Below are 24,788 nucleotides of genomic sequence, written 5' to 3' on the forward strand. Positions count from 1 at the left end.
GCTCGGCCAGCATTTATTAGCTATCCCTAATTGCCCTTGAGAAGGTAGCGGTGATGTAGGTACACATGCAGTGGGAGGCAGTCCCAGGGTTTTGACTCCGTGACAGTGAAGCAATGGCGATATATTTCCAAGTCAGGATGGTGAGTGACTTGGAGGGAAACTTTCAAGTGATGCTTTTCCCAAGCCAAGGAGCTTTGGTGCGTTGCTGTAGACGGTACACATGGCTACGACTGTGCATCTGTTTTGGAGGGGGTGAATGTTTGTGGAAGGGGTGCCAATCAAGCGGGCTGCTTTGTCCTGGATGGTGTCAAGCTTCTTTGGTGTCTTTGGAGCTGCGCTCATCCAGGCAAGTGGGGAGCATTCCATCACACTCCTGACTTGTGCCTTGTAGATGGTGGACAGGATGTAATGAGTCAGGAGATGAGTTACTTACTGCAGGATTCTGAACCTCTGACATGCTCTGGTAGCCACAGTATTTATATGTTTGGTCCAGTTCAGTTTATGGTCAATGGTAATCCCCAGGATGTTAATTATGACTCAAGGCATGTCACAAAGGTTGCCAGTGCCAGGGAGGTGCCCTACCCTTATGAGGTGGTGTGAGCGAGGGGACTCGAGGACATCCTCGTACTAAGTTGGGAGTCCAAGCAGATGGTCGAGTGATCGAGGCAGCATTTTTGATTTGATTTATTTGATTTATTTTTTAAAATTTAGAGTACCCAATTATTGTTCCCAATTAAGGGGCAATTTAGCATGGCCAATCCACCTAACTTGCACATCTTTGGGTTGTGGGGGGTGAAACCCACGCAGACACGGGGCGAATGTGCAAACTCCACACGGACAGTGACCTAGGGCCGGGATTTGAACCCGGGTCCTCAGCGCCACTGGCAGCAGTGCTAGCCACTGTGCCACCGTGCTGCCCTTGATTTGATTTATTATTGTCACATGTATTAGTATATTAGTATACAGTGAAAAGTATTCTTTTTTGCATGCTGTACAAACAATGCATGTGACATTTAAAAATGGCGCCCCAATCTCTTCCTGTACTGATGAGCTCAATGAAGGTAAGTGTGTGGGACGTTCCCCACTGAGGCCCCAAAAAAACCAGAGTCCCGTTTGATCGCGGGGTCATTCTTGGTACTGCAGGTGGTGGGAAACACCCCTCTATGCACTCCCAAAACGGGACCTCCCGTTCAATCGCACCAAAAGACTCACTGCAAACTGTCAGATTTACACATTTCTCTCCCTCTACATGGCATCCCACATAACCCTGCACTAGCTACAGGAAACCTGAAGGCAGGGCCACCAATGGTGGAGAGTTAAAATGGGGAGAGGACAAGAGGCCAGAATGGAGAGACAGATTTTTGAGCCGGAGATAAAAATGCGAAAAGCCAACATCACGATTGTAAGGAAAGGATTTAATCAGACTGTTGTCAGGCGGCATGGTGGTGCAGTGGTTAGCACTGCTGTCTCACGGTGCCAAGAACCCGGGTTCGATCCCCGGCTCTGGGTCACTGTCTGTGTGGAGTTTGCACATTCTCCCTGTGTTTGTGTGGATTTCACCCCCACAACGCAAAGATGGGTGGATTGGCCATGCTAAATTGCCCCTTAATTGGAAAGAATTAATTGGGTAATCTAAATTGTTTTTTAAATCAGGCTGTTGTCAAGTCCATGGTTACATTACCATAGGTTCCTCTGTATATTGGAGGAATATTAACATTGTCTAGGCTTGTCAAACAGAGGAGTACGTGCTATGCCACATACTAAACTACTAAATCATTTTCTAACAGTCTACAAAGTATACCTCTGAGTCTCCATCATTCTTTCTAATTGATACGAATGATACAGCAAGAGTTATAATTAAAGGTTTCAGTCGGTAGAACAGCAATTATATGGAGCAAGAGTGAAACTATTAGTCAGATAACAAACCAATGGCACAATCCTGGTTCGCTCATTAAGTTATTGATAAACGATAATTCAATTAAATCCTCCTTATATGGAGTTCTAATTTAGCTTTCGTGTAATTATGTGGTGCAGAATTATGAGGATTGCTATGTAGAGGACTAGATCTTGCAGTTTCTGTTGTGGTGATGGTTTCTTACCGGGCGAGGAAGCTAGCCAATGCCCAACCTTCCCCTTAGTTGAACCGAACTTGGGGCTGCTTTCGGTGTGGTTTGAGTGGGCCTTCAGGGCTTCACAGACCTGGGTATCACTGTCTAAATCACTTTCTCGACTACAGGACATGAACGTCAGCCTTGTAAGCAGTGGTGCCAAGGTTGGCCCAGCATCAGCTGCAAGAAGATCAAAACATCGTTGACTGGACAACAATGTCCTGCTATCAGCACTGGGCAACAGGACAGCAAAGACATTGACCACTTCCGTGACTTCGGAAGCAACATCAAGAATGGGCACCATCAGATGGGGAAAGGAGATGGGGCCGGCCAAAGGAGACCTTTGTCTTGAAGGAGGACCTTCAAGAGTGGGACACCACCTGGGTTGAAGCAAAATAAATGGACCAGGAGCAGCGCAGGCGTCTTGCAGCCTATTATCCTGCAGGGGACTGGAGGAACTAAGTATAAGTATGTTGAGGTGAAATGAAATGAAAATCGCTTATTGTCACAAGTAGGCTTCAATGAAGTTACTGTGAAAAGTCCCTAGTCGCCACATTCCGGTGCCTGTTCGTGGAGGCAAGTACGGGAATTGAACCGTGTTGCTGGCCTGCCTTGATCTGCTTTAAAAGCCCATGATTTAGCCCAGTGTGCTAAACCAGGTATGAAAGAAATGAATAAAAACTGAAAATTTGTCATGAGAATTTGGATTCATAATTCCTAACATGTTGTGTGCTTTTTGGGCTAATTGGTTTCTACCTGGTTCTTGGGATCATATGATTTGCTATTTGAAGACAGTTTTGGTCAGGTGACCACATGATCAATACTTCTTTTGTCCAAACAGAATGGTTTAAAGTTAGAAGCCCTTGCTATACAATGGAGAATGGATGATAGCAAACCACATCTACTTTTGATTTGATTGGTTTCCTTCTAGCTCTTATTGTTAAGTTTCAAACTCGGAGAGAGTCCAGAGATTTTGAGTAAGTCCACAAACAATAGTTGGTGTGAATTCCACAAGTGTGTTGATTGAACAATTTCACCACAATGATACTCGGGCTATGGGGGGGGGGGTTAAATTATGAAGTTAGGCTGCATGGCGTGGGCCTATATTCATATTGCAAGATTAAGGGGCGATCTTATCGATGGGTTTAAGATGATTGAAGGACTTGGCTGTGCAGGGAGAGAGAAACCTTCCTCTGGTGGAGATTTCAGATAAGGAGGCTTAACCTTAAAATTAGATCTGGCCTATTCAGGGTTGATGTCAGGAAAATGTGAACCTTGAAAAATATTGTTAAGGACCGGATGGGGGTCAATTAAAAATTAAGTGATAGATTTTTGTAAGGCAAGGATGTTAAATACTTGGTTCTCGGTATCCATGGTTCTAACCAGGGTTCTATATATAGTCCTGCTTCAATCCCCCATTCTACAGACATCCCTGGTTCAAACGTGGTCTTGTATCTATTCCTCATTCTGTACCCATTCCTGTGACCTTCAGGCATTTTTTGTTGCTCTTGCATATCTATCTAAATCTTCCCTGAAGGTCACGTTCCTCTGCTGAGCATCTGCTCTGCAGATTCACCAGTCCGTAGGGAAAAGCATTCTCTTAATCTTTAGTCTTGCTTGAAGCTTGATAACGCTGAAGCTGTGTCCTCCAGCTCTTTGCTCACAGACTGAATCCAATAGCATTCTCTCTGGGCAGCTATCATGATGCCAACAAAACATACACGACAATTCAAATCATAGAACTGAGGCACAGAAGGAGGCCATTCAACACATATTCCTCCGCTGGTGTCAATCCCTTAAAGGGCGATAGCTTCTGTCATCTCAATTCCCTGCCCTTCCCCTAAACTATTTGATGTTCTTCCTTTACTGTGCTATGGGTAAAGTGGGACTAATGGGCAGCTCTTTTGAGAGCCAACACAGGTATGATAGGCTATATTATTCAGTGTTTCTATTTAAAATCCTCAACTAATTTGCTTCTGAATGTTATCATCTCTACCCCAGTGGACCTGTGTGGTAAAACAATCTCTGATCTAATTTGCAGTGGAACAGTTACAACCCTAAGTCCACAGTCCCTTTCCTCCAGAATCACCAACCAATGGAAACAATCTTTCACTGTTTACCCTCTCCAAAACTTTCCTAATGTGCAAATCGCCACTCCATTCATTGGCTGGATCTTTCTGGCTCCTTCACCCTCAGCCGCAGTCAATGGACATTTGAATGTCATTCTAGGGCAGCACGGTAACACAAGTGGGGCTGGTTTAGCACAGGGCTAAATAGCTGGCTTTTTAAGCAGACCAAGGCAGGCCAGTAACACGGTTCAATTCCCTTACCAGCCTCCCCGAACAGGTACCGGAATGTGGTGACTAGGGGCTTTTCACAGTAACTTCATTTGAAGTCTACTTGTGACAATAAGCGATTTTCATTTCATTTGACTGTGGCTTCACAGCGCCAGCGTCCTAGATTTGATTCCCCGCTGGGTCACTGTCTGTGCGGAGTCTGCATGTTTTCCTGACCTTGCCACTAATGGGAACAATTTCTTCCTATCTACTCTGTCCAGACCCCTCATGATTATGGAGACCTCTAGCAATCTCCCCTCAACATTCTCCATTGGACCCAGTCCCAACTTCTCCAATCTGTCTGTGCAACCGAAGTTCCCATCCCTGGAACAATTCCCGTGAATCGTTTCTAATGCCCTCACATCATTCCGAAATTGTGGGGTCCAAAATGGGATGCAGCCCTCCACCTGAGGCCGAAACAGGATTCTGAACGAGTTCAACATAACTTCCTTGCTTTTGTACCCCGTGCTCGTATTTATAGAACCAAGGATTCTGTATGCTTTATTAACTGATCTCAATCGGTCCGGTCATCTTCAATTAAATATTGTGGCCTCTAGACCAGGTCAGAGACTGGGAATTCTCCAGTCGGTGTCTCATCTCCTAATTGCTCAAAGTCTGCCATCATCAACAAGGCACAAGTCAGGTGTATGAGGAATAGTCTCCACTTGTCTGAATGAGGGCATCTCCAACAATGCTCAAAACATTTGATGATCCGGGCAGCACGGTGGCGCAGTGGGTTAGCACTGCTACCTCATGGCGCCGAGGGCCCGGGGTCGATCTTGGCCCCGGATCACTGTCTGACCGTGTGGAGTTTGCACATTCTCCCCGTGTCTGCGTGGATCTCACCCCCACAACCCAAAGATGTGCAAGGCAGGTGGATTGGCCACACTAAATTGCCCCTTAATTTGGACATTTTTCTTTATAAGTTTGATTTTACACTCCCTCCACTGGCATTCATGTGTACCGTCCACAGAGGGGCAACTCACCAAGGCTCCTTCATCATCACCTTCGAAACACACGACCTCAACCACCTAGAAGGAAAAGGGCATCATACACGTGGGAACAACACTTCCTACAAAATCCTCTCCAAGCCTTACACCATCTTTTGTTTTTCTTTTTAATCTTTCCAATTTTTTAATATAAATTTTAGAGTACCCAATTATTTTTTCCCAATTAAGGGGCAATTTAGCGTGGTCAATCCACCTACCCTGCACATCTTTGGGTTGTGGTGGTGAAACCCACGCAGACACGGGGCGAATGTGCAAACTCCACACGGACAGTGTCCCAGAGCCAAGATCAAACCTGGGTCCCAGGTGTCGTGAAGCAGCAGTGCTAACCACTGCACCACCGTGCCGCCTAGCCACTCTGCATCTTGAATTGAAACTGTATCGCCGTTCCTTCACTGTTACTGAGTCGAACTCCCTTCACCTAACAGAACTGTGGCTCTCACACACAGGCTGCAGTGGCTCAAGGAGGCAGCTCTGCGTTGCCTTTGCAAAGGCAATTAGGGATGGGCAATGAATTTTGGCCTGGCCGGCGACATTCACATCCCATGAATAATTTTGGAAATGATTGCATATAAACCTATGGCACCTGACTTTCAAAGTTTAAAAGCCTAATTTACCTGAGGGGTAAGTTGTAAATAAGAACCCTTCAGGGTATCATTGGAATAAAGCAAAGTTACCAATGTCCCAGATGACCATAGGCTGCTTTCCCCTTTGAATGGGAGAGCTGACTGGTGGTGATTTAACCTGGGGATCACCACACCTCAGGTGAGGAGCAAGATTGAGAAGGCGGGGCCTTTGTGAATAACCTCACGGGAATTGAACCCGTGCTGTTAGTCTTGCTCTACATCAGGAACCAGCTGTCCAGCCAACTGAGCTAAACTGGACCCCACAATTGGAATACCACATCAGGGAAAGTGCAAAATTGCTCCTGATTCACTAACACATAGGAGAACGTGCAGACTCCGCACAGACAGTGACCCAGCGGGGAATTGAACTTGGGACCCTGAAGCCACAGTGCTAGCCACGTGTGCTACTGTGCTGCCCTTATCGTGTGTTGCACTGTCCGAAAGCGATAGTAATTCTATAACAAAACTACGCATTGCCCATGTCGTAGCTCATAGTGAGGTGGCCAATAATATATTTTATAAACAACGGGAGCACGTATACCACATAATGCACAATATTTTATTCCGTTGCTATGCAGCTGTGTTTAAACTGGCCTATCCTTGTGTCACTATTAAAGTCTAATTGCAGTAAGCAGTCCGAGATTAATTGCTGTGAGGGGCGTTTGCAAATTGGAACGTGCTGGTAAATTTCTAGTTTCAGTTCATTAATAAAGCACAAAATTACTCCTTTTTTTTGTTAAGTTATACTTTTTAATGCTTCAAGGTTTGATGGAGGATGCACAGGCAGGCATCAAGAGAGTTAGTCAATGCTCCATTTGTCTGCCCCCACGTGATTTCTAGTTTAGAGTCAAATGTGCTGAGCCCTCTACATTTCCCGACTCTGCTCCCCTCTCCCAGCACCCCTCGGACTTGCTATCTCGCTGTGTGTCTTCACTCTGCTTGGGATTCCCACTGAGGGTCTCTCGTCCCTGCACAGCGTGAGTATGTGACCCATTTAAAGTGGTACCCAACGAAAGCAGTCTCTGCTTTCAACAGTCTGCACTTAATCTTCTTTGATTGTTTTCCTGTGCATAGACTGGCTCCTCTGAACTGCACTGAATACTGGTACATTACCAGCAAGCTCAAGGAGATTCCTGTGACTCATTGGTCCATCCATAATGGACAAACCAGCCACACTTCTGACAAGAGTGTATCTCTCATCCCCAGTGCATGTAAACACTCATTCCATCCAGCCGTCCATTGTCCTGCAACTTGAAATGTAAGTATTTTAGTAACAGTATACAATCCTTATCATACAATCTTTTGGCTTGCTGTTTCATAATGGTGATTTCATGCGGGGGTTTCACAACATCCCAGAATATCACCCGGTGAATTGACTGACTACCAGAGTCTGACACTTGGGTTATGTAATAATACATTTTCAGAAACTTCATTGGTGAACAACAAGCGATTTATTAACAAGTCACGTAGAGCAGCAGCATGTTTGCAGTCATTCTAGAATACCTCTGCCCAGGGGAAAATTCCTCCCCCTGGGTTGATTGTTCGTTCTGAATTCTGATTGGTCACCAAGGCCAGGTGACCCTTACTCCTCCGATTGACTTGTTAAGATCTAGCACCACTCAATCGAAAATACAAAAACTCCCCCAATAACACAGTACACCATATTTCCACTGATACTGCGTCATCAAAAGTGAATAAAGCACCTTACATAGGGCGCGAGTATGTTTGGCCGCGTGATTCCTGACACACTCGGTGCCGAGAAACACATGGCTATTCAACACTACTCATGTTGAATGAGGGGCCTAAACGGGAAACGTACGATCGAGGCTGCACTCAGCTCCATTTTGTATAATGGGGAGCTCCGCTCGCCGGAACTCCCCCATTGTAGCGAGAGATCGGGACAATATTTTTAAATGGTACCCCGATCTCCGAGGTTCCCCCCCCCCTAAAAACCCGACCTCCCCTAGCCTGAACACAACATGGCAGGGTCACCCAGCACCCCCTCTTGCACCCCCCCAACACCCACAGTGGCAACCCCAGCCCAATCACACACACACATAAAATGCCAGCTTGGCATAATGGCAGTGCCCCCTGGGCACCATGACAGTGCCAGTATGGCACCAAGGTGGCACTGCCAGGGTGCCAGGCTGGCAGACAGGGCACCACCCTGCCCAAAGGACATGCAGCTGTGGCCTCCGATCCCCTTGGAGACCCCCCCCCAACTAGTGCCATTCCATCTGGTCTCCGTTTGTGGGGACCGGTACCAAACAGCACTCGCCAGAGATCCTCGAGGCAAAGGGATTGATTGCCTAAGCCTCCGGTACCTCGGGAATCTGCACATTAGAGTGAGGTTAGCTGCCTCGCTCTAATATGCAGATTTTCCAAAAAGTAATCCCGCCCATTATGGGCAGGATTCTGCTTGCAACGTCTCGCGAGATTGCATTGAATCTCGCGAGGCTTTGTGAGCCGGGTGGATCCTGGGAACGGGGTCTCCCAGCTTTCACCGGCCAGGTTGCGCCGCGGAGAGCTGCTTTTCTGGCAGTGTGGCAGGAAGATCATGCCCATAGAATTTGAATGAAATAGCTCCATTGGAGGTTCCTCATGCCGCTGAACACACATTTGGGTCGGGGTCATTAAAGAGGGTATTAACTGGACCAGTGCGGCCAAAATGGTTGGTTGTGTGGTCAGTGTTGGAGGCCGCTTGATGTCACAATGCCGCTACGCCAATGCATACACGGCCCACTCTTACTTGCGTTGTCAGTCAGGGTACGCTGTGTGGATCGTACTGAACGTGGCCAGAGCTCCTCTGGCCGACATTTATTGAGTTTGAGCCTTCTGTAGTGCTGACACCGATGTCGGAGTCAGATTTTGCACCCAATGTGTCAGAACCTTAAAAAGCTTAGAGTGTGACAGACTTAAACATATATGTGCTCAGTTGTGCTGATGTGTGTATTGGTCCTTTTGTCTATGTCAATGTGTGTGTGTGTGTGAGTGAGAGAGTGTGTGGTCATGTCCATTTGTCTGTGAGTGTGTGTGGGTGTGTGGTTATGTCCAGTTTTCTGTGTGTGTGTGTCTCTCTCTATCTGTGTCTGGCTGTCTGTATATCACGCGTGTGTGATTTATTGAGGGCAACATAACCAAAAAAGCCAGGATAAATTGCTTCAGTCAGAGAGGTTGAATGCCACACATGGTCTGGTCAGGTTTACACATTTCTGCAGCCACTCCTCCTCCCTCAGGCATATTTCAAACATGACCAATAAAGTGGATTGCCTTTCTTTGCACAGGAATACGTAAAGGCCATTTATCAGTGCAACAAAGTTTTTGGTTAATTCCGTTTACTGCAGGACCTGTAGCGACCTTTGAACAGCTCTTTGTTGAAACCATCCACTCTGAGAATGACTGAGCATGGCGTTTCAGATTAACAATCCTCCGTGGCACGTAACCAAACCCGACCATACAGGCACACTTACTCTGAACAACAAGAAATTACACTTTGGAATATCAACATGTTTGTATGAAATGACTCTAAGCATTCTTTTAACAAACACATTAACAAATGCAAACTTAACAAGGAATCTCAGTAAAGTAGCAAAATCATTTACTGGAAGTATTTTAAAAGTCTGCACCTGAATGTCACAGCTTAGCCTTCAAGGTGTCAGTGTCGAAATTTGCACTGACATTATTTATAGCACCTGATGAAGATTGATTGTTGCCATTATTTTATTAACAGGGCGCTGGCTGGCCCAGTTTTAATTTCTTCGTGGGCGACCGCACGTAAACATTGCGTGACAAAGAGCTAGCACAAACCATCCCATTACTGCAAATAGTTTAATTGCCGTACCAAAGATTTCAGCATAGATGTTACCCTGACTCTCCAATGCAGTATTAAGGAAGTGCTGCAATCTCCCTTTTGAATGACGTTAGGTCAAAGTCCAGTTAGCCTTAGAAGTTGGATGCAATGGGAATCATTGGAAAAGAGGTCATTGCGTAGCTGGTTGCACTTTCACCTCTTGAGTTAAATGGCCGTGGAGTTTCTCACCCACTCCAGGCACACTAGTAGATAACGGAGAGGGAGGTTTCACTGAGGGAGTGCTGCATTGTAGGAGGTGCTATCTTTTGGAGGAGATGTTAAATGGAGATGTCTGCCTTCTCAGCTTGACACAAAGCAGAGTAGGGGAGTTCCCCCCTAGTGTCCTGGCAAATATTTACCCCCTAAGTAAATTTTGAAACAGGTTTTCTGTGTAAATTGGTCTTTTGAAAGTATTTAATTGCCTGTAAAGCATCGTGAGGTTGTGAAAACCTCTTTATTTTGTTCTTTACTATGGGGAGTATTCAAAGAAAATGGAAGAGTGCTCTCAATACTCTGCCCATTATTCTTCCCTTAACCATCTCCGACAAAAGAGGTACCAGGTTATTACTGCTCATTAACATTCCTGACACGGAATAATATTTGCAGTTGCTTCTACACCAGCAGCTGTTGCACCCCAATCATGATTCAATGTGTGAAACTCGAAGAGACTGACGTAAATAAATGGGATTTTTCTTTTATTCAACTCCTTCTCAACTGCAACATTTAAATCGCCTCTTCCAACATTATTTAATGCCAATAATCAAAGCTGCAACGTTGTCCAACTTTCCAAGTTTAGTTATTTGCTTGCCTTGACCCACCCATGTCTTTGTTATCTTTAGACATGACAATTCAATGCAATCCTGCCCAGCCTTCCATTCTTCCACCCTCCAAATACTTAAACCCATCCAACTTGCATAAGTTATGTTCATCCATCACCCCTGTCCGCACTGGCCTGCATTGATCCCTGGTTAAGTCACAGTTCAATTTTCAAATTCTTATCCTTGCTTTCAAGTCTCTCCATGGCTTTGTCCCCTCTCTATTTCTGTAGCCTTGTCCAATGCTACAGCCCTCCCAGATCGCTGCACACTTCCAATTCTGACCATTCACACCTCCTGTTGGCCTTCAGCTACTTCAGCCCTAAGTTCTCGAATTCATGTCGCGAGAGCTAAAATACAAGAGCAGGAATGTACTTCTGAGGCTGTATAAGGCTCTGGTCAGACCCCATTTGGAGTATTGTGAGCAGTATTGGGCCTCATATCTAAGGAAGGATGTGCTGGCCTTGGAAAGGGTCCAGAGGAGGTTCACAAGAATAATCCCTGGAATAAAGAGCTTGTCCTATGAGGAACCATGATGTGGAGATGCCGGCATTGGACTGGGGTGCTCACAGTAAGAAGGCTTACAACACCAGGTTAAAGTCCAACAGGTTTGTTTCAAACCTCGCCATTCACCTGAGGAAGGAGCTGTGCTCCGAAAGCTCGTGTTTGAAACATACCTGTTGGACTTTAACCTGGTGTTGTAAGACTTCTTACTATGAGGAACGGTTGAGGACTCTGGGTCTGTACTCGTTGAAGTTTAGAAGGATGAGGGGGGATCTTATTAAAACTTACAGGATACTGCGGGGCCTGGATAGAATGGATGTGGAGAGGATGTTTCCACTTGTAGAAAAAGTTTGAACCAGAGGACTAAAGGGGCGATCCTTCTGAACAGAGATTAGGAGAATTTCTTCAGCCAGAGGGTGGTGAATCTGTCTCTTTGCCGCAGAAGGCTGCGGAGGTCAATTCACTGAGTGTCTTTAAGACAGAGATAGATAGGTTTTTGATCAATAAGGGGATCAGGGGTTATGTGGAGAAGGCAGGAGAATGGGGATGAGAAAAATATCAGCCATGATTGAATGGTGGAGCAGACTCGATGGGCCGAGTGGCCTAATTCTGCTCCTATGTCTTATGGTCTTATGGAGTGATTCCCTAAACCTAAACCTCTCCACCTCATTACCCCTCTCTCCTCCTTTAATACACTCTTAAAATGTATAAGATGATGTGTCTCGGTGTCAAATTTTGCTTGATAACACTCCTGTAAAATGCTTTGGGATGTTTTACTCTGTTAATGGCACTGTATAAAATGCAAGTGTGGTTCTACAAAGATTAAATGCACACTCGTGCCCCAAGCACCAACTCTAATGTTGGCTCTAGTCCCGCATTGACCGGCAAACAGACACTTGGGGGCCAGGGATGTGCTTCCTCGGTGCTGATCCACAGTATTGGTTCCATTCTCAAACACACACAGTTCAAACATTTATATGGAATTTTTAGTATCCTTAGAACATGAGAAATTCAGGATGTTTTGGGGATGTTGGCTCAAGTTTGACCAGCTTTTAAATATCAGATTGAAAAAAAATGTTCACGTGTCTCCAATTACGGAACTTCCATTCCTTGATTACCAAATGCAGATGTTAATCTGATGGATGATAATCTCCTTTCTTTCCACAATATATCATTTGTTGCGGCTAATGTTCGTACTGTCGGGCGGTCATCCGCCAAGTCCTCCTCTCGGACACTCACGCATCCCAGTGGGGAACTATTCTTACATCGGAACTTCATCAGAAAGTTTCGGCAGGCTGAAATAAAAGCAGAAAATGCTAAAAAATATATATTTTTTTAATATAAATTTAGATTAGCCAATTATTTTTTCCAATTAAGGGGCAATTTAGCTTGGCCAATGCACATCTTTGGGTTGTGGGGGCGAAACCCACGCAGACACGGGGAGAATGTGCAAACTCCACACGGACAGTGACCCAGAGCCGGGATCGAACCTGGGACCTCAGCGCCGTGAGGCGGTTGTGCTAACCACTAGGCCACCGTGCTGCCCTAGAAAATGCTAAAAATGCTCCACAGGTCAGACAGCATCTATAGAGGGAGAAACAGAGTTAACAGACCAAAACATCTGATCTCTGGATGGTCGAACCGGGAGGTACCCCTCAAGATGCCCTTGGGGGGCCATTTGGAATCCCTTCGCACTGCCAAGGCAGTAATTGCCTTGGACATTTCGACTTGGGCAGCACGGTAGCTCAGTGGTTAGCACCGTTGCTTCACAGCTCCACGATTCCCAGGTTCGATTCCCGGCTTGGGTCACTGCCTGTGCGGAGTCTGTACGTTCTCCCCGTGTCTGTGTGGGTTTCCTCCGGGTGCTCCGGTTTCCTCCCACAGTCCAAAGATGTGCAGGTTAGGTGGATTGGCCATTATAAATTGTCCTTGGTGTCCAAAAAGACTAGATGGGATTACTGGGTTATGAGGATAGGGTGGAGATGTGGGCTTAGATAGGGTGATCATTCCATGGGCCGATGCAGACTCGATGGGCTGAATGGCCTCCTTCTGCACTGTAAATTCTATGATCTATGATCTGTGACTTCGGATGGACAATTTTCCTGTGCTTGCAATCTCCTGAAACTCCTCATTAAAGTCAGAGAGTTCAGATGGTTCTGACCCACTTCCCAGAATGGTTCGCCAGGAAATGTCAGAAGGATTAAAGCCAGTTCTAACTCTTGGGTAACACACACACACCTGCCAGCCTACCCCCTCAACCTGCCCACCTGGTACCCCAGCCCCTCACCCACTTACCACACACACTTACCTTGTCTCTGTGGCTTCTCGTATCGAGACATTTAAACTATCTCCTCCCTGGCATATGGCAGCCAGTTCCAGAGAAAGGAGGCATGGCTTGACCCTGTATTAGGAGGAAGGATTTCCAGAACAGCTACTCTCCGCATTCCCGAGGAGGCCAGTTCAGGTATCCAGGCCAGAAATGCGGAGCTACATCTTAGGGTTCGAAAATAGCAGCAGGAAGCAATCAGATGGTGGTTGCAACCCCACAGAAGATTCATCCCAATGTTTGAGGTCGAGGACTCTCTTCTTCTTCTTAGACAGTCCCTCGGGGGAGAGGATGCCTGGCTTCCACTCCAGTTCTGAGATGGATGTTCAGCCCAATGTGTGATCTTCAAACTCTACCACATGAGGACCAAGTGGTGTTTGAAGGGTTGGGTCGATTGGTTGCTTGGAGGTTTGTGCGCTCTCTCGACTTCACATCTGCATGTTCCCAACAAGGCCTGTCTCGATATGACAGTGCCTTCCCAAATGAACTTTCTCCATTTTGGTCGGTCACAAGCCAGGTTCTCCTGCCGGCAGAGGTGTTTGATCTCTTCAGAGATTCTTTGAGGGCGTCGCTAAGGCGTTTCCACTGTCCTCATAGATATCTCCTGCCACGACCGGGTTCAGATTGGAGTCTGAGGAGTCTAGTCCCAGCCATAATTAGGCCCTGCGATGTCCCTCTGAGAGGCCGGACAGTTCCTTGATTTAATATCGCATCCAAATAAACAGCATCTCCAACAGTGCAGGACCCCATCAGTGTGACCTTACAATACCAGCCGGAATTATGGAATCCCATCTTGGCGGCATGGACAAGTTGGTCTGAAGGGCCCGTTTCCATGCAGTAAACCTCCACGACTCTAATTCACCAGAGTGGGGTTTGAACGTATAACCTTGTAACTCGGAGCTAAAACCGGAACTGCTGAACCACAATTTGCCAAGAGCTTGCATTTTCTCGCTGGACAAGAGGGTCCAATTCGGGAAGCAGCCAACACAAGCATATTGTAAGCATGCTTAGAGAATTTTATCTCTACTCAGTGGCTCCTCTTCCCCAAATCAACTCAGCCAAAACTGGGAACTTGGCATGCAAGGAACTACATACACAAGCTTGATTCTATCTGACCACAATACCCCATCCTGTATTAATTTAACAGGAATTTGCAGAAGTAGTGATGTAATAGATGCAGACGAGACAATTTGTACTGAATGAACACACAGCACTTACTTCCTTCTGAATATTTAATGCTGTCTTTCATTCAATTTGACTGTACTCTTCCCTTCACAACTCATTGCAACCAGTTTCACATGTTTTGCTGATGCCATTTAATGACTGTCCACTCAGAACTGGGAGTCATTCAGCGTGACCCTCATTCCAATGTTTGCACACTGGGGAGAAGCAGCTGATCTGTCCCCCGCCCTGCTCTATTGACAAATGCATTATAATTGGAAGAGTTGAGAGTGTGAACTGGCATCTGATCAGTTCATATTACATTGCAATGGAGATACGGTGCTGTCTTCGGAATAATATGTTTGAATCTTCGAGCAGCATATCATAGAAACATAGACAATAACAACCAGGTGTTGGGCATTCGATTCTTCGAACTTGCTCCATCATTCAACGTCATCAATGTACCCTAATTTATTTTTTCCAATTAAGGGGCAATTTTGCGCGGCCAATCCACCTAGCCTGCACATCTTTGGGTTGTGGGGGTGAGACCCATGCAGATACGGGGAGAATGTGCAAACTCCACACGGACAGTGACCCAGAGCCAGGATCAAACCAGGGTCCTCGCACCGTGAGGCAGCAGTGCCAACCACTGTGCCACCGTGCTGCCCCCCCCCCCTCTTAAATATGTTCAGCCTCTGTGGTAGAGAATTCACCACCCTCTGAGTGAAGATGTTTATCCTGGTCTCAGTTCTAACTGGCCTACTCTGTATCCTGAGACTGTGACCCCTTGTTCTAGACGCCCCCCCTCCCCGCCCCAGTCACAGGAAGGAACATGTCTGCTTCCAGTCTGTCCAGCACTGTTATTTTATATGTTTCAATTAGATCCCCAATCATTCTTCCAAATCCCAGTGAATACAGGCCTAGTCAATCCAATTCTTCCTCAAATGATAATCCTTCCATCCCAGGAATCAGCCTGGTGAACCTTCGCTGCATTCCCTCTATGGCAGGTATATCCTTTCTTGGATAAGGAGATCAATACTGCACATAATACTCCAGGTGTGGTCTCTCCAAGGCCCTGTACAGCTGTGGTAAGACATCCTTGCCCCTATACTCAAGTGTTCTAGCAATGAACATAGAACATAGAACATAGAACAGTACAGCACAGAACAGGCCCTTCGGCCCTCGATGTTGTGCCGAGCAATGATCACCCTACTCAAACCCACGTATCCACCCTATACCCGTAACCCAACAACCCCCCCCCTTAACCTTACTTTTTAGGACACTACGGGCAATTTAGCATGGCCAATCCACCTTACCCGCACATCTTTGGACTGTGGGAGGAAACCGGAGCACCCGGAGGAAACCCACGCACACACGGGGAGGACGTGCAGACTCCACACAGACAGTGACCCAGCCGGGAATCGAACCTGGGACCCTGGAACTGTGAAGCATTTATGCTAACCACCATGCTACCGTGAAGGCCTACATATTATTTGCCTTCCTTTTTTTAAATAAATATAGAGTGGCCAATTATTTATTTCTTTTAATTTAGAGTACCCAATTCATTTTTTCCAATTAAGGGGCAATTTTAGCGTGGCCAATCCACCTGCCCTGCACATAGAACATAGAACATAGAACAGTACAGCACAGAACAGGCCCTTCGGCCCTCGATGTTGTGCCGAGCAATGATCACCCTACTCAAGTCAACGTATCCACCCTATATCAGTAACCCAACAACCCCCCCATTAACCTTAACCTTATTTTTTAGGACACTAAGGGCAATTTAGCATAGCCAATCCACCTATCCCGCACATCTTTGGACTGTGGGAGGAAACCGGAGCACCCAGAGGAAACCCACACACACACGGGGAGGACGTGCAGACTCCGCACAGACAGTGACCCAGCCGGGAATCGAACCTGGGACCCTGGAGCTGTGAAGCATTTATGCTAACCACCATGCTACCGTGCTGCCCCTATCTTTGGGTTGTGGGGGTGAAACATGGGGAAAATGTGCAAACTCCACACGGACAGTGACCCAGGGCCGGGATCGTACCTGGGACCTCGGCGCCGTGAGGCAGCAGTGCTAACCACTGTGCTGTCGTGCTGCCCAGCACAATTTTATTTTCCAGTTAAGGGGCAATTTAGTGTGGCCAATCTACCTAACCCACACATCTTTGGGTTGTGGGGGTGAAACCCACGCAGACATGGGGAGAAAGTGCAAACTCCACACAGACAGTGACCCAGGGCTGGGATTCGAACCCGGTTCCTCAGCGCCCTGGTCCCACTATGCCACGTGCCGCTCTCATTTGTCTTCCTAACTGTTTGCTGTATCTGCATGCTTGCTCTCAGTGACTGGTGTTCTTGGATACCCAGGTCCATTTGTACGTCAACATTTTCCAATCCATCACCGTTTAAGTAATACTCTGTCATTCTGTTTCTCCAGCCGAAGTGGATAACGTCACATTTATCTGCCGTGCATTTGCCCACTCACTCCAACTTGTCTAAATCGCCACGAAGCCTCTTAAGTTCCTCCTCACCACTCATCCCCACCAAATGTATCATTGGCAAACGTGGAAATATCATCTGGAAAACCCATGATGAGGGTGTGAGAGTAGTTGATAAATTTCAGGTTTTGGCTGATAAGCGACGGTCATAACGGAGTGTGGTACCTAAACATGCAGCCGAAGAGCTTCCACATTCAATCCTTTGTTCCGCGCTAAGTATGGGGACCTCAGCTGGAACAGTTGGCTTCCTATGACTCAGTTCAGAGCCTGTGGGATAGTAGAAGGTGGGGGGGAGCAGAAAAAAGTCATAAGACCAGAAGACCATCAGACCTGGGAGCAGGAGGAGGCCATTTGGCCAATTGGGTCTGCTCCCGCTATTCAGTGAGATCATAACTGATCTGATATGATGATCCTCAACTCCACTTTCCTGCCTTATCCCCAAAACCCTTGATTTCCTTATTGATTAAAAATCTGACTGTCACAGCCTCAAACATATTTAATGATCCAGCCTCTGTAGCCCGCTTTGGTATCAAATTCCACAGATTCACTACCCTCTGAGAGAAGAAATTCCTCCTCATCTCTGTTTTAAATGGGCTGTCTCCTTACTCTGAGAATAGGACTTCAGGCCAGAGATTCTCGCACAAGGGGAAACATCTTCTCAGTATCTACCCTGTCAAGCCCTCTGAGAATTCTATATGTCTCAGCAAAGTAGCCTCTCATTTTTCTAAACTCCAATGTGTACAGGTCCAACCTACTCCACCTCAGTCAGCGTTGGATCCCAATCCTGATCGCTATTCGTTGCGTTCAGCACCAGGATGGGCTTCAGTTATGATGACTTAGCCATTCCCAAACCCCACGGACGGGATTGTCCGACCCCCGGCCGGGTCGGAGAATCGCCGGGGGGCAGCGTGAATCCCGCCCCCACCGGTTGCCGAATTCTCCGGCACCAAGGATTTGGCGAGGGCGGGAATCGCATCGTGCCAGTCGGTGGCCGCTGGCAGCGCCCCCCCCCCCCCCCAGCGTTTCTCCAGCCCGCGATGGGCTGAGTGGACGCCTGCTTTCTGCCAGTCCTGCCGGCGTATATTACATCGGGTATTTGCCAGCGGGACCTGGCTGCGCGGGCGGCCTCCGGGGTCCTCGGGGGGGGGGGGGGGGGGGGGGGGATCTGGCCGGTAGGTGCCCCCACGATGGCCTGGCCCGCGATCAGGGCCCACCGATCCATGGGCGGGCCTGTGTCGTGGGGGCACTCTATTCTTCTGCGTCGGCCGCTGTGGTCCCCCACGATGGCTGACGCGGAGATGAACCCCCCCCTGCGCAAGCGCTGGAATGACACCAGCACACGCTGGCGCTTCCCCGCATGTGCCAACTCGCGCCGGCCGGCGGAGGCCCTTCGGCGCTGGTTGGCGTGGTGGCAAGCACGCCGGCGTGGCGCAAGTCACTCCGGCGCCGGCCTAGTCCCTGAAGGTGCGGAGGATTCCGCTCCTTTGGGGCGGCCCGACGCCAGAGTGCTTCACGCCACTCCTTCGCGCCGGAGTTGCCCGCCCCGCCGATTCCCGCAGAATCCCGCCCGTGATCTCCCTGAACCCCACCGACCAGGCTCCTCCGTAAAGAATAAATTTGGGACGTCCAGCAGGAACCAGCCCCCATCAGGAGAAGACAGGAAATAAAGAAAGCTCAAACTAAACACAGAACGTCACTCCAGGCAATTGTAGATGAATCCTGTTGCTGGGGGAATTTGACCAAGGGGTTGGTGGATGAGATCAGGGATATTTTCGATTTTGCTTTTCCTCGACATGTGACAACAGGTGTTTGATGTTTCACGCAACAAAATCCTTTTGAGTGGGTGACACAGAGACAGAGTAAAGTTCAAATTCCAGCCCAAACACAGACTTTAAAAGAGATTTACAGCACAGAGCTGAAAACCGTAATCATTATGACAGATTGTATCTGTGAAAATTATGAAGAAGTTCATCCAAAAGACACAACCATTACTCTTTAGAGTTACAGAATGGTTATAGCACAGAGGGGGGTCATTTAGCTTGCTGAGGCCATGCTGGATCTCTGAGGGGAAATTTCATTTGTCCCACTCCCCGGCCCTTTCCCCATACTCTTGCGCTGGATATATCTGCAACTACCCCGAGCCATTCCATTTTCTGCCCTCTTGTCCTGAAGGTGCTAATTCAAACCAGGCTACGGCGCAACCAACAAACATTCTTAGCACTTCATTGGAATGACTGTTTTCTATGTGTGAGCCCCTACCTGTAAACAAGCTTTTCAACTGTGAGGTGACCCAGACGTTTAGCTGCCTTTTGGCAATGGTTGGGAGGCAAGATGGCTGGCAGAATGGCATGGGAAGACGTACTAATTCGCCAGTGGTGGGAAATTTGGCTGGGAGCCCAATTGCGTCACTTAAATGCCAATTAAGGGCCACCTCCTACCCCTGTACGCATTTTGCCCCTGTCAGAAGAGGCCCTCCACCAAATAGGGTGTCTGCTCTCTGAGGCCTGACAACCTCCTAATAGGCTCTTCTCTGGGTGTGCCATGGCCCATGGAGACCCCCACCGCAAAAGTACCACCAGGCACTGTGACCCACACCCCTGATTGCCAGGGACTGCCCTTCTGGCCCTGGCACTTCCCAACCCTTCAACCCCTCTCGAGGTTGCCTGAACATTGTGGTGCCCTCTCCCTACAGCTTTAGCAATGGCCACTGCCGGTGGTGACACTGGTTGTGCTGGCAATCCAGGGGCGGGTGGGGGGGGTGGAGCGGGAAGGCCACAGTCCTCACACGGAATATGCCTCCTTGCAGATCCTGCAACAGGCAAGTAGGTTACAATCCCAGCTGGAAAGATCCCAGAGTGAAATCTGGCATGACAGATCCTAACTTTTGTTTAGAAACAGTGGAGGAAAGTTAACATACAAACATAGGGACAAGAAGCAGAAGGCCATTCAGCCCCTCGAGCCTAGTGTGCCATTTAGTAAGATCATGGCTGATCTGAAACTAACCTCAAATCTGTATCCCCCCCCCCCCCCCCCCCCCCCCGGCCGATAACCTATCATTACCTTTCTTATCAAGAAACTAACCACCTCTGCCTTCAACATATTCAAAGACTTTACTTCCACCCCCATTTCAGGAAGAGAGTTCCAAAAAGTCGCAGAGAAGAAATTTCACCTCCTCTCTGTTTTAAATGGATGATCCCTTATTTTTAAACAGTGGCCTCTTGTTCTAGATTCTCCGACAAAAGGACACATCCTCTCTGCATCCACCCTGTCAAAACGCCGCAGGATTTTGGGCAGCACGCTAGCATAGTGGTTAGCACAATTGTTTCACAGCTCCAGGGTCCCAGGTTCAATTCCCAGCTTGGGTCACTGTCTGTGCGGAGTCTGCACGTCCTCCCTGTGTCTGTGTGGGTTTCCTCCGGGGGCTCCGGTTTCCTCCCACAGTCCAAAGATGTGCAGGTTAGGTGGATTGGCTATGATAAATTGCCCTTAGTGACCAAAATTGCCCTTAGTGTTGGATCGGGTTACTGGGTTATGGGGATAGGGTGGAGGTGTGGGCTTGGGTGAGGTGCTCTTTCCATGAGCCGGTGCAGACTCGATGGGCCGAATGGCCTTCTTCTGCACTATGAATTCTATGTTTCAATCAAGTTGCTTTTTACTCTTCTAAACTCTAGTAGAAGCATAATCTTCCTACTCAGTTCCCCTCCCAATAAATAATGAAGTTCTATTCACTTTTCTAATTATTTGCCGTACCTACAGACTAATCTTTTGTGGATCATGTACAAGGACTCCCAGATCCCTCTGCACCTCAGCTCTGCAGTCCATCACCATTTAGATAATGTGTTTCATATTTATATTTCCTGCCAAAATGGGCAATTTCACATTTTCCCACATTATCCTCCATTTGCCAATTTTTTACCCAATCACTTAACCTATCTGTGCCACTTTGTATCTTCCAAATGCCCTCTTCTTGCTAATCAGACCCACAAGGTACGATCAAGTAATGCAGATATTCAGGTGCAGTTAATCAAAGTAGAATATATTAAGCAGGAATGATAAATATGCTTTCTTTTTAATTTAGTGTACCCAATTCATTTTTTCCAATTAAGGGGCAATTTAGAGTGGCCAATCCACCTACCCTGACATCTTTGGGTTGTGGGGGCGAAACCCATGGGGCGAATGTGCAAACTCCACATGGACAGTGACCAGAGCTGGGATCGAACCTGGGACCTCAGTGCTGTGAGGCAGCAGTGCTAACCACTGTGCCACCGTGCTGCCTTAGATTGAGGAAGCTTGTTTTTTTTTAGAAATTTAGAGTACCCAATTAATTTTTTCTAATTAAGGGGCAATTTAGCGTGGTCGATCCACCTATCTTCACATCTTTGGGTTGCGGGCGGGGGCGAAACCCACGCAAACACGGGGAGAATGTGCAAACTCCACACGGACAGTGACCCAGAGCCGGGATCGAACCTGGGACCTCGGTGCCGTGAGGCAGCAGAGCTAATCACTGCGCCAAGGTGCTGCCCCTATGGTAAATATGCTTAACAAAGATGTTCTTATTGCCCCGAGAGTCCAGATTTCGCACAGTTGCTGATATCACAAATGAAATCATTACCCTGATGTTGAGCTGTGTCTCAGGAGAGTAGACACCGTAGGAACAATGGTCATGCTGTGCCATCGATGTTGTCAATCCTTCAATATTTATCCCTTATTCCGTAAGTCCTTGAGCTACATTTGGATATTAACCCCTTCAATTGGTTCAAAGTGACGTCATTCGCTTTCTATCCCCATCTTCATGGCTCAAGTCATGTAAAGAGTAACAGAAAGCAGATATCCTTGTACTGAATGCTATCACTGGGTGTTGCAAGAAGTTATTTTCACACACATGGGGACTTGTCATGCATATCCTGAAAGCTATCAGTAGCAGCGGTGAGCAGTGTCTCCTGGGGTAAAACAGGAAAAATAAGCAAAGAACTTGTTTTAAATGATTTGTTAAATGAACAATATGTTAGTGAACTAGGGAGAGGGATTCATGCTGAGATTTCTTAGGAGGCCTTGAGTGTGCTTTTAAAGCAAAGGGGTGTTGTCTGTGTAACGCTCCAGACAAGCTGCCAGTTAACACTAATGAGCAGGACAGATCTCCACACACCCCCTGGCAGCCTTGAGTCTCGCAGCTGCAACTTGCCAGCAGCCCGATCAATTACCTCTCTCTCAGCAGGCAAATATTTAAGCTAGTATTTTAAATGTGGATAGGCTAGGATCCCAAATTGTTAGTGCAAATTAATATAAGATCCTAAAATTAGTATTTTTAAAAAGTAAATTGAGAGCACCCAATTCATTTTTCCAATCAAGTGGCAATTTAGCGTCGCCATTCCACCTAGCCTACACATCTTTGGGTTGTGGGGGCGAAACCCACGCAGACACGGGGAGAATGTGCAAACTCCACACGGACAGTGACCCAGAATCGAACCTGGGGGCTCGGCACTGGGCGACTGCAGTACTAACCCACTGATCCCCCGTGCAGCCCTATAAAATTAGGATCTTATCAACAGCTTACACCTGGCATCTGTGTGAGACAAATTGTACCTATCAGCCCAAACCTGAAATTGTCCAGATTTTGCTGCATGTGGAGATTCTGGGCGCGAACTACGGGCCGCGTCGAGCCGGAATTGGAATGGGACGCAGCCGGTAAATGCGTGGAGAGGCCTCCCCCACCACAACCCCCCCCCCCCCCCCCCCCCCCCCACCACACCCCCCCCCCCCCGGCCTCCCGACAGCCGTTACACCTCATGGGATCTAACCAGAGCTAACCGTTGGTCATGACGCTGTTTAGTGGGCAGCACGGTGGCGCGGTGGGTTAGCCCTGCTGCCTCACGGTGCCGAGGTCCCAGGTTTGATCCCAGCTCTGGGTCACTGTCCGTGTGGAGTTTGCACATTCCCCCCGTGTTTGCGTGGGTTTTGCCCCCACAACCCAAGATGTGCAGGGTAGGTGGATTGGCCACGCTAAATTGCCCCTTAATTGGAAAAAAAATAAATGGGTACTCTAAATGTTTTTTTTAAATGACGCTGTTTAGTATTGGTTCACACAAACCTGGACCAGGTGAAATGGCATCTGGGGTCTCCCAGGCCATTGGAGGCCCCTGGGTGGTTGGGGACAGGCAGGATGGCACCACGGCTCTTCCCTTGGCAACCGGGCACCTTGGCACTGTCACCCTAGCACTGACAAGGTGCCAGCCTGGCCGGAGTACTGCCAGATTCACTGCCCTCTGGCTGGAGAAATTCCTCACCTCTGTTCTAACGGATCATGCCTTTAGTCTGAAATGGTGCCCTCTGGAATGCTGCTGTTTTTGGAGAATTGTCCATCCTTAAACAAAAGGATGTATGAATTCCTCGGCTGGCTGTGAATATCAATATTTAATTAGGTATTGGCTTGTGTCTCAGGACTGCCTGGAGCTGATACTGCCAATGGATACATGATTGTTAATGACTTTTTAGTAGACTCTTATAATAAAGTTTTATTAAAGTTCACAATATCCTGGAGCATGACTCATTTCCATACTTCACATTCTTTTGAAGATTTGTATCACAACTCCCTTTCAGTATAATTTCTAATCTGGTCACTTGAACTTTTCTTCATAACTTAGTCCCTCAAAGCCTAGAATCATAGCACCCACCCTTTTCTCAACCCCTCCTAACACAAATATACTTCCCAGTTTGGGTAAGCACTCTGGAGTTTTCCTCTATCTATAGTTAGGCACGAGGAGACATTTAGTTGAACACTTCTTGAGGGAGTTGGGTAGCATCAATGATAAAACAGAATAAACACTTTCTCTGGGAGTGACATGGTGAACGTTTTCAAAAGATTAATTCAGATGAAGCCATCTCTCCAGCCATTTCATATCATCCTTCCAGGATACAGACATTATCACTTGACACCACCATACAACCCTCTGGTGTCATAACTTATGTTTTAATAATGGAATGAATCCAATTTTCTTGGCATATTTATCCAGCAGTCAATCCGAGTAATGATTTCAGAATGAGTGGGGATGTCTTATATAGAGAGTTAGCCAACCCCTCCTCCACCTTTCCCTAAACTGGGTTCATGAATGGAAAGCAAAAAGAAAGAGAGAATTGGGGGAAAAAAGAGAGATTGCAATATAACTGGTATCAGATGAATAGGAACATCACACAAGGCAGCCCATTGCAACAAACGTTATCAATTAAGCTAATGATCAGCTTCCAAACAGAATTTGTGCACAACACATACTGTGATTCTTTTTAGTTCTACTTTACTGTCGGTGTTCCCAATGTGCCAATGACACTGGCGCAGAGTCAGGACATGCGGAGGGACCACTTTATCATTTGTCAATGGAAATCTCTCCCCCTGATTTAATTCATGGCTGGTGTTAAAGCAACAAGACTTAGACTATTCATATAATTTTAACTTCTGCTTTTTCACTGTAATTGTTCTAGAATAAGATGTGGCTAAAATTGTGGTTTGATCATTCCAGTAGGTTGGGGAAGTTTTCTTTTTATTAATTTAGAGTGCCC

Source organism: Scyliorhinus canicula, chromosome 11 (assembly GCF_902713615.1).
Source record: "Scyliorhinus canicula chromosome 11, sScyCan1.1, whole genome shotgun sequence".
Classification (NCBI taxonomy): domain Eukaryota; kingdom Metazoa; phylum Chordata; class Chondrichthyes; order Carcharhiniformes; family Scyliorhinidae; genus Scyliorhinus; species Scyliorhinus canicula.